This window comes from Lissotriton vulgaris, chromosome 1_2 (genome assembly GCF_964263255.1).
Source record: "Lissotriton vulgaris chromosome 1_2, aLisVul1.2, whole genome shotgun sequence".
Classification (NCBI taxonomy): Eukaryota; Metazoa; Chordata; class Amphibia; order Caudata; family Salamandridae; genus Lissotriton; species Lissotriton vulgaris.
In genome coordinates this window covers 353,253,894-353,266,222 of record NC_141686.1, presented here as the reverse complement: position 1 = coordinate 353,266,222, position 12,329 = coordinate 353,253,894, and the positions used below count along the sequence as shown (strand labels likewise).

The 12,329-nt window shown below is 49.0% G+C and overlaps 1 protein-coding gene across 1 annotated transcript in view; it reads right to left on the bottom strand.

Annotated features, from left to right (window-relative positions):
• LOC147736793 (uncharacterized) overlaps positions 1-12,329 on the bottom strand; it is a 172,482-nt gene that overhangs the window by 150,182 nt on the left and 9,971 nt on the right. Inside the window, exon 2 of the mRNA XM_086953496.1 lies at positions 11,067-11,206. The gene's annotated coding sequence lies outside the window, so the exon portion shown is untranslated. The remainder of the gene's footprint in view (positions 1-11,066; positions 11,207-12,329) is intronic.

Here is a 12,329-nt window from a genome sequence, read left to right as displayed (position 1 = left end):
AAATGGATTTTGAGATTGCTGAAAGAAATTGTCCTGCTATGTATGAGACTAAACGTCCACTTTAGGGCAAGACACGTGCCTGGGGCACTGAACCAGGCGGCTGATGCACTCTCTCGTTCCCACATGCAGGCCTTCCGGGGTTTTCTGCCCTCAGCGGACTTGGTGGCGGCACCATTTCCCGAAGCTCTCTGGTCTCTCGGTGCCCCGGATTACAAAACCTCGTGGGAGAGAGTCTAGCACCCAGGACAAGGAAGGCATATGAAGGGGCGTTCCGTTCCTATTGGGAATTTTTGGGTTCAGCTAGGGGGGAGCATTGGGGGCAGGAGGAGTATGTCCTGAAATTTCTGGTATCACTACATCAGGCAGGCCGAACATTGGCAACAGCCAATAGGCACAGGGCCGCCATTGCCTTCATGGCGCAGGCTCATGGCATCCGGGACCCCACATCGTCCTTTCTCGTAAGGAAGGCTCTGCGTGGGTGGCAACGCCTTGAGGGTCGTAGAGTGGATGAGAGGCACCCGATAGGTCTAGAAAGGTTGTCCCTGTTAATGTCCGTACTCCCTGCGACATGTTCATCTCAATCAGAGACAGTGCTGTTCCGGGCCGCTTTTGCATTAGCATTCCATGGGGCTATGCGAGTGAGCGAACTGGTAGCGAGGAATAAGCAGGATCCGGGGGGAGGTCTGTGTCGAGAACACATTCAAATTAAGGGTGAGACGATGGTAGCCTCAATAGCCAGGTCCAAGACCGATCAGGGAGCGATCGGGGACTGTGTGGTAGTCCAGCGGATTCCAGGGTCTCCCATGTGCCCGGTAAAATGTGTGGAGGAGTATTTAGCGCAGAGGGCGGCATCATGGGGGAAAGCTTGCTGAGGCACACCGACGCCACCCCACTGACTAGGTTTCAGTTCCAGCGGGTGTTAACAATGGCAATCGCAGCAGCGGGCTTGAACCCGAGCGATTTTGGGACCCATTCCTTCCGGATAGGGGCTGCTACAGAGGCTACAGCCAGGGGTCTGAGTGTTGAAAAGATGAAACAGTTGGGGCGTTGGTCCTCGAATTGTTATAAAAGGTATGTGCGGTTGCACATGTTGTGAAGCTAATGTCATGCACTCACGCTTCTTGTTTTCTGTTTGGTTTACAGTTTCGCGAGCAGGCTTTGCGGGGCGGACTGTGCAGTTGACCCGACACCTGGGGACCAGCGGTCAAAGATCACCGGCTGAGGGAAGAGTGGTGTGGGTCGTTGGCCACTCATACGTGAGGCGAGCCGCGGACGTATTCAAAGCAGGTGACATGATTCACGTGGCTGGGGAATACGGGTGCAGGGTGACCTTCCACGGAAGGGGCGGACTCTGTATTGACCAGTTTCAAACTTTTATGGAGGGACTGCTAGGGCGGACGAGGTCACCGGCGTCTGTAATCATAGTACATCTTGGGGGCAATGATTTGGTAACCATTGGTCGACGAGTACTTCTTCTTGGGGGCAATGATTTGGTAACCATTGGTCGACGAGTACTTCTCGAGTTAATTTTATCCACAGTGAGTTGGTTGGCGAGAAGGGTTCCGGGGTGCACGATTGCATGGTCACACATGATTCCTAGAAGGGTGTGGCGGGGGGCCCTCTCGGTGTCAGCTTTGAATCAGTCTGTAAAGAAAGTTAATAACAAACTTAGTAGGTTGTTTCGTTCAGGCCAGTTGCATTGTATTCCACATGGATGTATTCGGGGGGACCATATGTATCTTGAAGATGGGGTCCATTTGTCCCGGGAGGGGAATGTCTTACTCATAGGAGACTTCATAGCTTGTTTAAAGAGTTTGTGTAGCCATGACCTTTAGTAGGAGTTTGTGGGGGGTCCGGATAGCCGGTCAACTATCCGGCCTGTGGCGGTAAGGTCATGATCGGTGAGCAGTAATTGGAAGATCCCTAGAGGTGGGGCGCCACCCATTATGGATGGGAGCGTCCGGGGGGAGGCGGCCATTGGCCCCCACACGGGGAGGCGGTACCCCTCTAAGGATGGGGCCGCCGAAAGGGAAGGCGGTCATAGGCCCCTCCCTGGGGAGAAGGGGCTACGGGCCCCTCCTGGGAATTTCCCAGGGGCAGGACATCCGCGACGGCGGATGTGGTAAGCAGTGTGGGGTGGGAGGGGGGTCTACGCTACCTTCTAGACACCTCACACGAGTCCTCGGACGACCACTAAGATGGCGTCGAGTAAATATGGGGCCCCCGTTAAGACAAGGGAAATTGGAAGTTGGCACAGAGGTACAGTCCTCTGTGCGCCGGCCCCTCACAAATAAGGGGGGGGGGAGCTCTGGTATTAGGGATCTGACACCGGTTACGACCTTGCCGTTGGCCCGTAATGTTAGGATGTACAATTTAATTTTGAGTATAAGCATTTGCAGGATGTTTAGAATCGGCTAGGAGAACCTTTGTATTAGAGCTGTGTTAAGGTTAGCCAATAAACATCGTAATGTGAAAATGAAATTGTACATGATATGAAACTGTTATTTTAATGTTTTAATTTTGTTTCATATTTTAATAAATACGGCCGGGAGGGTAACTCCCTCCCGCCTTCCGAAAGTCAAGAACTGTGTCCGTCTTCCCATCCTTGGGGATTGTGTTGGGAGGGGGTGACGGGTATCCCGGCCATATACCATCACCACAAAAGACACTGCTGCAACCATGAAGACCCTCAGCTCCGGGGCCCCCTAGACCCATGCCCCCACCACACTTTCAACAAAGGTCTAACCACCATCAGTGAAGTTCTCACTCCCACCCTGGATGACTCCATCAATGCGGTCCTCTTCCCAGAAACCTGGAGGCAGGCAGCTGTCACAGCCCTGCAGAGGAAACCCTCTGAGGACCTCACCAAACTCACCAACTACTGACTAATCACCCTCCTATCATACATGGCCAAAGTCCTAGAGAAAACCATCAAGAAGTGTCTGATCAGCTACATCGTCAACCCCCAGCAGCCAGCTGTGAACTGGAGACAGGCGGATAGGCATACAGAGCCATGAATACAAACATTCCCACTTTCTCAAAGTGTTTTTGTCAAAATGGTCACAATGTCAAATTCACTAACACCACCGGAGCAGGTCCGCTAATACGAACTCATCAATATCAAACACTATACTGACACTCTTTTGCATGCAGAAAATCCAGCACAATAGCCTTTCCACAGGTCCCTAATGCCAATCCAATAGAAGAAGCAGGCCCTACCGTACCGAACACACCACTCGGTCCCATTCACAACCAGTGTATGTAGAGCACACACGCACCTGCCCTACCTCTTACCAACATCGCACCTAGTCCCCAGGGAGTACTCAGATATAGCAAGAGAAATGCAGAACCTTGTCAAGTAGCTTCTTAAATGCCAAGCCTAGTAACAGTAACCTGCATACACAGGCCCCGTCATGGCAAATCTGTGGCACATTTAAAGAACTACCTCCGTGGTTGGCACAACCAGTTCTGCAGGCCGTCGTCGGAGGTGTTGAGTTACATGCCCTAGGTATATGTCTTACCTCTAGACAATAAACTTACAGAAAACTCAATTTAGCCAATCATATATACACTAATCACCAGTATGTATATGACAAGCACATCATATTGACACTCAATGCAGTGTAAAATGAGATCAAAGTCTTTAGGCTAGCACATAGATCAGCGGAAAACCAGGAGGGGAAAAAGCAGAAGAACTGTTGAGGGAAAGAACACTAGAAAGGGCCATTCCCAACAGCACTTATTGGGATTGGTATGTGTGCTACATAGGTAACACAGATCTGTGCCGTATGTGCATAAACCCACTTATTAAGGAGGGCGGTTGGAACCTGGGACCTCTTGACTATCTCACTAGAGCTGAAATTGGTAACCCACAGGAAAATACATTGGTCCCTCCATTTAGTTCATTTACACCGTTCTGTGATTGGGATTAAATCCCAGATCCATAGCTCTAACGTTGGCTCAAATATTGGTACCACTAAACAGCACCTTACAGCTATAACTCTTCAAGACTCACATTCACATCACACTTAAATCAAACTTTTTGCTCAGAACATATAATTCAACCTTTGGCAATTTATAAATAATGTTTATTACATTTCTTTTCCTGGCCATCTTTTAGAACTCTTGTTCCCTCCCCTACAAATTTCTTTCTTTCATATTTTGGCCGATATCTATTAATTACTTTACTCCACCCTTTGTGTTTTTCTCTCTGTATCACTCTTATTTCTCTTCTCTGGCCTCCTCTTGCTTTTTCCGCTCGCTCATCTTGTTCTCCCCTTCCTGCTGAAGTGACAACTAGAGCAGAATGGTTTCAAGAGTCTCTTGGAATCCATCCTGCAGGCTTCACTTCATAGCATAATCATCATCAACACACCGTTGATGAGAGAGTGCAGCAACCCCTTGCAGCATTGACATACAAGTAACCCTGGGTGCTTGTGGCACTCCCACATTTGGAAGTCGTGCTGAAGTGTCACTCAAACCTGTCTAATTCTTCCAAACTATGGGGAAGAATTAGAACTTCGCACATGACTTTGCTTAGACATCTGCTGTGTGCTGAGTAGTACCTGACCATTCTGCACAGAGCAGACCCTCTTAGATACAGTGATCCTAAAGATTCCTGTACAGAGAGGAGAGGCCAAGTGTGGCATAAGTCTTATGTCAAAGCGAAAATTAAAAGAACAGATTTTTTTCTTCCTGTGTTTTTGGGTTATTCCTTATATTTAATACAGTTTTATATCCTCAAACAACTCTGATTTTAGGCCCAAATTAGACATAGCTACCAAGGTTTCAGATTGCTATGTGTGACATTTTCATATTTTCAGGGTAATTATGAGTGACATTTCAACGAGTAGGAGTGACACCAGCTCCGTCACCACTGTGCAGTCACCTGACCGTCACTGGCGTGGCCCAAGATACTTCTATCAATCAATCAGGGAAGTTTAAACGTGCTACCCACCCGTGAGAGTCAAGGTGCTGGGGGAGGAAGGGAGCAGCTCCGGTCAGTCGAAGAGGCACGTCTTGAGGGTCTTCCTGAAGATGTGCAGGGTGGGGGCACGTCTGATGTTGATCGGCAGCTCGTTCTAGGTCTTGGCAGTAATGTAGGAGAAGGTTCTTCACCCTGTTCTTGCTCTGCGAATTCACGGGGGGGTCGGTGAGGGCGAGGTCTGCGGATCGGAGGTTCTTTTGGGTACGTGGAAGTAGATTATGTCGTTGAGATATTGGGGTCCAGTGTTGTGGAGGCATTAGTAGGTGTGGGTGAGTATCTTGAAAGTTATTCTTTTCTTGATGTGGGAGCCAGGGGAGGTTACGCAGGTGCTGTGTGTTGTGTTTGTGTCGAGGGATGCCGAGGATGAGTCTGGCTGCTGTGTTCTGTATGGTTTAGAGTTTGAGGAGCAGAGACTTGCTGATTGGGGCTTAGAGGGCGTTTCCTTGGTCCAGTCTTTCGACAAGGAGCAAGTGGAGTACTCGTTTATGCTGGATAATGTGGTCTTGTCGAGGGATGCTGAGGATGAGTCTGGCTGCGGCGTTCTGGACAGTCTGAAGTTTGTAGAGTAGAGATTTGTTGATTGCGGCATGAAGGGCGTTCCCATAGAGCAGCCTGCTGGTGATGAGTGCATGGGTGACGGTCTTCCTTGATTCGGGGGGTGGGTCCATTTGAAGGTCTTGCTGAGTATGTGGAGGATGTTGAGGCATGTGGAAGCTGCAGCTTTGGCCTACGGGTCTGCCACATGAAACATGTTTATCCACTTTAAATCTGAGTTAGGGAGACTTACTACTATGGTAATACCGTTTGTGGCACTGTGTGTGACGATTTGAATTTTACTTGATTACAAGCATTTAATATTGATAAACGTTTTCCTAGCATTCTGCTGATAACTTAATCTGGAATTTTTTGGTGGTTACTAATGATAATTGTGCTTAGGGTGGTCAAAGTGTAATGTTAGTACATATCATCAGCATTTGATAGTGATAAAATATGGTAGTAGCTCAGCAGGACTTTCCTTGAGCAGAATTAGCTCTCACTACAGAAAAGGTTGGAGACCCCTGCCATAGATATAACGGACCGAAGGGAGCCGGAAGTCGACTCGAACTGGATTGCGAGATTTTACATCTCAACCCGCCAGCGGAAAAAAAACATTCTGAAGATGGCGTCGATGACCATGCGCAGTATCACCAAGAGGAGGAGTTAAAAAGCTGAAGAAAACTTCTTGGAACAAAAACAACTTATATTCATCTGAGCCCAACACTAGATAGCGGACTTATCTACAGCACACATGCCTCGAACATTAGTGTTTAAGTCAACTGCTTTATGGTGTAATATTAAATATGAAAGGCTATATATTTAACAGAGACAAATACTGTAAAATAACTTTTGGTGTCATATTTTACTAAGAAAATTATTAAATTAAATGTGGAAAGGCGTAAAAGAATATCACTTAAGTGAGCAAAATAATCTTGTGGAAATTTATTGTGACTTTACACTATATTTTTGAGATGTCATTCTTATTTACAATTGTTTTGATATCTTAAATTATTTTCATGTACTCGAAAGCTGTATTCAAAATTTTGAAAGATCTTACCGCAAAGAAAACTGTCAACACCACTATCACCTCCCCTGACCTCTGTAATAATATGGCCAACTTCTTCACCAACAAGATTATGAAAATCTACGACACCTTTCCTAAAGGCCCGCAGCCATTGGCCATTTTTGATCCTACTAGGCCCTCTCTCTCCTCCCTACCCGCGCTTGAGCGAGAGAGTTTCCAAAAAATCTGCAAATAGATTAAATCGGGCTCTCCGGCAGATCCCCTTAAACCGGTTACCTTCTGTGAAGTCCATGAATCTATCACTGAGCACATCCGAGATATCATCAACCGGTCCCTCTCGACCGCTAAAGTTCCCTCCAAGTGGAAGCAGGCCTGGGTTTCTCCCATTCTAAAAAAACCCACTCTAGACCCCTCGCTTCCTGAGAACTTCAGACCTATCTCCCTGCTTCCCTGGCCTGCCAAAATTATCGAGGCACACGTCAATAACATTCTGACAGATTTCCTCCTCACCAATAACATCTTGGATGACTCTCAACACGGGTTTAGAGCTGGTCATAGCACCGAAACCGCCTTGCTCAGTGTTTCAGAGGACCTCCGTACCATCCTGGACACCGGAGGCACGGCAGCACTGGTCCTGTTGGACCTTAGTGCTGCCTTCGATACGGTGTCACACGAGGTCCTCTTGACGAGATTGGAGGAAATTGGTATCACAGGGTTAGCTCTGGGATGGTTTAGAGACTTCCTTTTCAATAGGTCTTTTAGAGTCTCTACCCCTCCACACATCTCTGAGGAACATAACATTGGACAGGGAGTGCCGCAAGGCTCTTCCCTGAGCCCTACCCTGTTCAATGTATATGTCCGCCCCCTGGCAGAGGTGGCTAGAAGAAATGGACTTGCCCTGGTATCTTATGCAGACGACACCCAGTTGGTGGTGTCACTTATTGACATCAGTGGTCTGGAAGCACAACACTTTAAACAGACACTCACTGACATCACCAACTGGATGACGGCGAATTTTCTTCAATTAAACGCCGGGAAAACTGAGATTCTCCTCCTGGGCAAAAACACTTCGTCCTGGGGTGACAACTGGTGGCCAGATGCGCTAGGCCCATCCCCTACGCCTAAGGAATGTGTCAAAAACCTGGGAGTTTGGGTGGATTCTGCTCTAAAGTTCACGCACCACACAAAAAAAGTTGCCGCCACATGCTTTGGCGTCCTGCGTAACATGAGGCCCATTCTGAAGTTCTTTGACTGCCGCACTCGCCAACTAATCGTCCAGGCGACCATCCTTTCCAGACTGGACTATGCCAGCTCCCTTCTATTGGGGGCTAATCTAGCTGAAATTACTAGATTGCAAAGAGTTCAGAATGCGGCTGCCAGGGCTCTGGTTGGTCTCCCGCGCCATTCCTCGGTATCTGGAACACTGAAGAAATTGCACTGGCTCCCGGTCGGAAAAAGGGTCCAGTTCAAAGCATTGTGCCTCGCTTTCAAAATTCTTAAAACCTCCTCCCCCCCAATGCTTCGCCCACTTCTGTCAGAGTACATCCCTAGGAGATCGCTCCGGTCAGAGGGGCAGCACCTTGCGATCATTCCCCGATTCAGACTGGCCAGAATGGGCGGCCGCTCTTTTAGCTTCCTAGCGGCCAAGTTATGGAACAGTCTTCCCGAAGCTATCCGTGAGATACAAGATCTCCTAGCCTTCAGAAAGGCTGTCAAAACACACCTCTTTCAACAATAGCTTCTTCCTTAGCGTCTCCACCTCACTGTATACTGTATTCTGTCCTTCCGCAGCGCCGGGACGCCCCTTCGCTGGGGAAGCCGTGCGCTATACAAATCACCATAGTAGTAGTAGTAGTAGTTTTGGGTGATAATTGACCTTTGTTAATAAAATGTTTTCTTTGTGTATTAATTATGGTCTTGAAGACATAGTCTTATGTAAAGCAAAGTGAAACATATGATAACTGTTTGTCTGCTTTTGGATTAAAGATATTGTTTATGATAACCCAATAAACATGTAAACAATATTGTTTTGTTGCATAAACTAGGGCGCTGGCCTAGCTCACTAGGCTTTGGCCTTCCCACCCACGGGTGCTGGGACTGAGTTCAGTGCTCTATCGCTTAAACAGAGTTAAAAGTTATTGTACCACCACACAACCCCCCTGGGCATACCTGCTGGTGTGGTATCAATGCTTTCTGGGATACCAACAGTTCTTTGAAGGGGTCAGGGACGCAGTGGTAATTCAAACCACATTTCTTTCTTTAGAATCTCACTGTAATGAGAAAAGACACTTAGGGGTCCATTAGGATGGCGGATCGCCACCGCCATGCGGGCGGTGGCGATCCACCCTACATCCTTCTCCGCCCACCACCCATTTCCCCCTGGCCATATTAGTCCACAAGTCGACTGGGCGGAAATGGTTTTCATATGGTGGCGGTGTCGGTTAGACACTGCCATCCATATTACGAAACATGCAGGGATGTGCCTTTCTGTGGCGGCGCGTTGCCGCCACGGAAAGGCATGCAGTTTTTGCTATTGGGGGCCCGTTGCTGGCCCCCAGGTAGTTGGGGGGTGCACATGGGGGGTACCTATGGTACCCCCCTGTATTTGCATGCACAATGCAGAAGGTACCGTGCGGTGCCTTCCACATTGTGCATGCAAATGCACAACATGCATTTTTACCATTGCGGCGGGTGCTGCTGAAAGCACCGCCCGCCGCAATGGTAAAAATGAGTGATGCGCCCGCCAGTGTGGCGGGCGCATCCTAATCTCCCCCACGGGTCCCCCGCACATATGGTGGGCAGTCCCATTTTCCTTCAGGATGGCGGGCAGACAAAGTCCGCCCGCCATCCTAATGATGCCTTAAATAGGTTTGAAAGTGTTTATTTCTACCGCCTAGTTGCTTAGAACATGAGTAATAATAACCACATAGAAAATAATTAGTACAGCACTAATGTATGTTACTAGCAGCAAAAATAATATGAACATTTGTTACAAGAATGGAATGTTCCTAGGAGCTTAGCAACTGGAAGACTACTTCTATGTGCTACACTACAAGAGTTTGGAGTAGCTAACGTGCCTCTAGAGCAGCCAGCGGCCCGGCAAGCCTTCCTTGGCGCCCTGCGGACCTTGCTGACATTGTACCAGTGTTTTACAATTTTCTTAAAGATTGTCTGCAGCAGCGCGACTCTGAGAGACTCTGCTGCTCTGTGGGGGCCCGGCGATCCTAGCAATAGCCAGAGTAAAGCTGCAGGGGCCTAAGAAGAGGTGAAATACAACAAAGCCTCATTAACATGCAAATGGTCCTTTAAAGACCTATGAAGTGCACGGGTGCGGCTGTGTGTGTGTGTGTGTGTGTGCGCAGGGTGAGATGACAGAGGGTGACAGAGGGAGTGAGAGGGAGGGAAAGGAGGGAGCCGGAGAGGGAGGGAGTGAGACAGAGAGGGAGTGAGAGGGAGGGAGTGAGAGGGAGGGAGACAGAGAGGGAGTGAGAGGGAGACAGAGAGGGAGTGAGAGGGAGACAGAGAGGGAGGGAGAGGGAGGGAGAGGGAGGGAGACAGAGAGGGAGTGAATGAGAACGAGGGAGGGCATGAGAGGGAGGGAAAGGGAGTGAGACAGAGAGGGAGGGAGAGGGAGAGAGTGAGAGGGAGGGAGAGGGAGAGAGTGAGAGGGAGGGAGGGAAAGGGAGTGAGACGGAGAGGGAGGGAAAGGGAGTGAGAGGGAGTGAGAGGGAGTGAAAGGGAGGGAGAGGGAGTGAGAGACAGAGGGAGACAGAGACAGAGGGAGACAGAGACAGAGGGAGACAGAGACAGAGACAGAGGGAGACAGAGACAGAGGGAGACAGAGAAAGCGGGAGACAGAGAAAGCGGGAGACAGAGAAAGCGGGAGACAGAGAAAGCGGGAGACAGAGAAAGCGGGAGACAGAGAAAGCGGGAGACAGAGAAAGCGGGAGACAGAGAAAGCGGGAGACAGAGAAAGCGGGAGACAGAGAAAGCGGGAGACAGAGAAAGCGGGAGACAGAGAAAGCGGGAGACAGAGAAAGCGGGAGACAGAGAAAGCGGGAGACAGAGAAAGCGGGAGACAGAGAAAGCGGGAGACAGAGAAAGCGGGAGACAGAGAAAGCGGGAGACAGAGGGGGGGAGAGAGAGAGAGAGAGAGAGAGAGGGAGGGAGTGAGACAGAGAGAGTGAGTGAGACAGTCAGAGTGAGTGAGACAGAGGGAGACAGAGAGAGAGGGAGGGAGAGAGAGCTAGAGAGAGGGAGGGAGACAGAAAGAGAGAAAGAGAGATGTGTGTATGCCGGGTCTGGTGGCTCAGTGGACAAAGGCGTCCACTGCAGGGATCTGTGATCAACCTCATGGTCAACGATTTCTTTGTTGCTTTAGCCCCACCCCCACCCCCACTGACCCCACCCCCACCGGTGCGGCCCTCGGACACAAACCAAACTGTAAATTTGGCCCCCGAGAGAAAGTTTGTGAGTACCCATGCTCTAGAGTATCTTGGGATTCGGCACACACCATACCTGTTCACATTGGAGAAGCTGTGACTACGAGACTTAAGTTGGAAAGAAAACAAATATCAGCTGGGCTTAGCTCCGCTCCGGTTCGGCACTCAGGATATGAATGGATGCTGCAGCCGTCTGGCAGGAGGTCTTGCGGTAACCTGGGGCAAAGAACTCTCTAATTCAGTGGTCAATTCATGAGGTATATATAGTGTTAACAACAGACGTTTACTCTACATTGGCGGGCTTTCCATCAACCCGAGACATAAATGGGATAAACCAGCATGATGAAAATATGTAAAACTAGAGTACCAAAATGTCAAACCAGATTACTATTTATTTTGCTCATTCACTGTCAACCTTGATAGGCAGATATCATGGAGCTGGTAGCAGACGTGTGTCGCATTGTGTGGTAGCAAAGTTATTATTTGGATGAATTGACATTTTTAAAACTGGGAAAATCTGGATTTTCTTGCCAGACTGGAGCCTGCCATCATGCAATTTTAAAGCTGCTTAATAACAGAAGACGCATGCACAATTGGTTGGCAATGGAAAGTTTTGAAAGTGGAAGCCGAAACATTTGCGCACGGTTTTTGCTATCTTACATTACTTTGACCCTGACTTCTAAGCGGTGGCGGTGCTGCTGGATGCAGCGAAAGCATTTGATTCCTTTCAGTGGGACTATATGTTCACTGTTTTAACAAGGATAGACCTTCCACCGTTCTTCCTTCAATGGTTTAGGGTGCTGTATACCGCGCCCGTGGCCAGAGTGTGTGTCAATGGCTGGGTGTCTTCGGTCTTCCCGATCAGCAGAGGCACGCGGCAGGGTTGCCACCTGTCGCCAATGCTTTTCGTGTTAGACCCCTAGGTGTGCAAATTGCGCCAGTTGCATGCGTCAGCTGCTTTGCGTTTCCAGCAGCGACTCCTTGTTGTCTCATTATATGTTGACAACATGCTACTTTATGTTCACGAGCCAGCGACTTACCTGCTGGAATTACTCTACGAGTACGTTAAATTCGAGGGCTACTCTGGGTTAGGGATTAACTGGGCTAAGTCGACGGTGTTCCAGCTGACAGCTGGCACGCGTGAAGTTAAGCTGAACTTTCCTCTGACTTGGACCTGGTGAAATACTTAGGGATATGGCTGCATTGGGATCCTGACCACATAATCTCCATGAACTATGGGCGTGTTGTAACACAGATCACAGATAGGGCGGAGCAGTGTGCTCGGCTGCCGCTGTTGCTTGCTGATCGTATTGCAGTTATGAAAATGCCTACATTACCA